This window comes from Hakea prostrata, unplaced genomic scaffold (genome assembly GCF_041222555.1).
Source record: "Hakea prostrata isolate BN-2017 unplaced genomic scaffold, UWA_Hpros_2 contig_204, whole genome shotgun sequence".
NCBI classification, from domain to species: domain Eukaryota; kingdom Viridiplantae; phylum Streptophyta; class Magnoliopsida; order Proteales; family Proteaceae; genus Hakea; species Hakea prostrata.
In genome coordinates this window covers 22,175-26,092 of record NW_028291323.1, presented here as the reverse complement: position 1 = coordinate 26,092, position 3,918 = coordinate 22,175, and the positions used below count along the sequence as shown (strand labels likewise).

The following is a 3,918-nucleotide window of genomic DNA, read 5'->3' as shown; positions in this document are numbered from 1 at the left end:
ATAAAATTTTAAGTAAACTTATGCATAAATGAAGAGAATAAAATTTTCACCATAATCCGTAATTGACAAAAAGTTCATTATAGATTTTGGAAGTTTTTCTATTATTTAAATAAAAATAAAACTGATAATAGATGCCAAACAACTTAAAATAATGAAAAAAACTTCATAATTAAGAATGATAATTGATACCAAAAAGAGCCTTAGCATGGTGGTTAAATTAATTTTGAAACAAAATATTCCATTTGCCACCCTTGGATGATGGACATCAAATTGTTTGAAGTTGTCTTAATGGGGAAGAGAAGGTGGAAGAACTTTTAGTTTCTAGAATTCAAACCATGTTTAAATATTAATAAACTTGCCCTTACCCAATATCAAATTTACAAAATAAATTTCAGCATTCAAGCCCAAAAAGCTGAACTCAGAAGTCTGAATTTAAGATGATAAATAACCTACCATGCTGGGTATTTGTACATGTAAATGTGCATTCGAGAAGTAACTGTCCCATTCCCAACCTTATTAATTGAAATTTCAAAATTCTGAAGGACAATGTGTACAATGATCTGCACCCACATACCATCTTCCACTCGGATCAATGCTCATTGTGACACTAATGAACTCCTTATCCAAGAAGGGAACCCGAACTTCGAGGCCCCAAGCTGAAGTTGCTTTATTGCCTCTCAGGCAAATTATATTTGTGAAGGGCCTTTCTCTCAAGCAGATTTCAGAGTGAGTTAATCAATATACAAATTGAAATTGGAAATGCTTTTGTTATATATGTTGATTTTCTGAAGTTTATTCCTTGCGCATGTCTCACGGTGGAACTCTTTCTTGTTTGGTGCCTTAAAAAAAAACAAGTATCTAGCATCCACCAAATATTTTGTTACAGCCCTCTCCAGATAGGACCACCTTCACTCCCAGTGATTTGATCTTGCGAGTCATCAGAAACATAGGGGTACTTAACCTGATTGTGGTCACATCATATGATTCAATGTGGTAGATGACATCCTCAGATGGCATCAATACCATCATAACACAAACCCAAGTGAATATAGAGGAAGCTTTATGTTTAGGTTTGATCTGCAAGAACAAAGAATGCTTATATCCTTCTAGGTGAACTTGATAATGAAAATAATCTCAGATCAATACCTGAAATGGTGAATAGTTCCCAAATAATCAGCAACTTCTTTTCCAACCTTCAAATCAGGGGAGCCCTGAGCGATACAAGGACTTATAGTCTTAACAACTATCCAGAAAACCAACACTTTGATCTTCATAGCATCTCCGTATCATAAAAATTTAATGAAAGTACCTCAAGGCCAACATAGAAAGAATCGAACTAGTTCAGTAGTCTCACATTTTCAAAGGCCCATCTGAAGACTAGTGGATCATGTAGAGTTGATGGAATAGCCTCTGAGAACCAAAGGGGAGGGGATTAATGTATCATCTTCGCATCACACCTGAATCACAGCGACGACAAAGGTTGAAGGTTTAAAAGGTGGGGGAAATCGGAATGGCGGAATGGTTGAAGGAAATCAGGCATTTGAAGGGATTTGAAGCAAAAAGGAAGTGAGACCTGCAACCTATCGAAGCTCTCAGTTGTCTAAGAACTCATCCTTGGAAGAAGAATGGGTTTTGCGAATGAATTTAAGATTTTGGAATTTTGAGGGGCTTGTTCGGTTCGGTCCATTAGGGTAGGTTTGAATCAACTGTTTTTTAGGAGGAGGGAGCCTTTTATATATTGGAGATGAGGATATCATATATACCACCAGCGAGAGGCAAACCCACGACTTCTTCACTAAGAGGTGTTGGTCATTACTAATCGAGCAACTCTACCGTATTCGATATCATACTGCTTTTAGTAAATTATCTCATAGTTTCATGTAGTTCCATATTTATTTATTTAATTTTTTTTAATCTGAGGTTCATCTGAGCCAACTAATGTGCATTTGACTACATCTTTAGGAGAGTTTTTGTATATATTTTAAGTACGGAACAAGCTTGGTTGTTAGTGCTAAGGAAATTCGAATTATTGACCTAATAGTGAAAGAAGTTGGTCGTCCACCAACTGAGCAAACCCTTTGAGGTTATAGTTTCATTCAGTTCTTATCAAATTTGGTACACATAATCACAATTGGGATAAATACAAATGCGAGTGAAAGTCTTTGTCGTATTGGTATTCCCAACAAATTGTCTGCAATTGTATTGGCCTTCGGAAAATAAAATGCATTTTTTTTTAGAACATAGAACTCTGCTTGTTTTCAATTTCAAGTTAAATCTTTGTGAATTGTAAATATTCTTGGTTTATATAGGAATTCAAGTACTAAGTAGTCACAAAATTGAGAGGAATCTCACTATGAAGGAAAACACAAAGAACATGGATCTCTACTAATGAACTATTTTGAAGCTAATTGATCTCAATTTAATATTTAATTTAATTTAAATTTTTTATCTTTTATTATTAAATGGGCAATCAATATAATAATTGATAATCTTGGAAATACTTTTTCTTATTTTATTTTAAAAGAATATGTTTAAAAAGAGTTGGATATTGTATAATTAATAAATCAATATTAAAATGTAATGTAGCCATTGTACTTACAAATTGATAAGACTGTTATGAGTCGGTCCACTCATTTGATTCCATTCTCACACAGTAATGATTTAATACAAAATTAACTAGAAATTAAACATATCAAAAGTTTTATTTAGAACATCTCACACTCTTTCTCACACCCAAACAATTTTTTGGGGCTGAAATCAACTTATTTGGTAGTTTCACAGCAACAGGTCCAAAGACCATCTGAAAGACCATCTGATGAATAAGGGGTTCCAAGGCATCTGCCACCCAAATTGAGGCCCTTGCTTTTGCAGAGATCGTTACAGTCTACAGGGCTTTCGCATGGACCAATGATGTTACATTTTCCAGTGCCAATATCTGTTTCGTTTTCTGCTTCATATGTATGTTCACATTAAATTAAAAATTAATAAATAACTAAACTCTTAACAATGAAATCAACAAAAAAGAATTCTGTAAACATTGGGTAGAGAAAGACTCACCAGCAGATTGAGCAAAGAAGATAAAAGAGATGAGTAGGACAAAGACCAAGTGGAGCTTGAGCAAAGCCATTTCTAACCGAAAGCTTGTTTTACGTACTAGTAAAGTTCTTTATGAAAATTTTGCTTTGACATAGTATTTATCATAGCTTTCATATGTATTGGCATTGTCAAGGAGGTTATTTGTTTATACCGAAATCCCACTAATTTTCTCCACCGTTGAGGAGATACCTAAATAAAGACATTTTGATTGAAGGAATAAATCAGTTTCCAACTAATGATGCCTAAGAAAAGATTTACAGTTCCACTCCAAAACATTTTAATTGGATCCTCTTTGTCACTCAAAACTTCGTATACTAATCTTAGGGTGTTAATATGTATTGGGTGACAAGTATCAAAACTACATTTCGGTATTGAGAGGTGAAAATCTTATGTACGTTTTGATTCTATTGAGTGATAATAACGATGATTTATCTATCAACTTTTCCACTATCACCCTTAAAAATTCGAACTATGTCTTTATGTAAAGTTGTCAAAGTTTGATTAACCTTTTGGATTTGAATTCACTACTTATGTTGTCACACCCCACCTGCCGGTATCGGACCCACCCGACAACCCGTGGGTGTGATTCCATAATCACAATATCAAGTTCACATTATGAATAATAATAAATACATAGCACCAAAATCAATGAGCAAGAATAAATCCACTAATTAAATAAAAATGATAAAAGGTACCAAAAATCCAATGAAATAGTATTGGAATGGAATCAAGAATAAATCAAAGGAATGTATCAAATGTATGAATCAGCGAAAGCAAAAAGGAAACATCAAAGTTATGTCTTGTTATTTGTTTTCTCCTTTA

General features: G+C 33.7%; 1 pseudogene; it reads right to left on the bottom strand.

Moving 5' to 3' along the window:
* Positions 1-528: 528 nt before the first annotated feature.
* LOC148998653 (asparagine synthetase [glutamine-hydrolyzing]-like) lies at positions 529-3,127 on the bottom strand (annotated as a pseudogene).
* Positions 3,128-3,918: the final 791 nt, after the last annotated feature.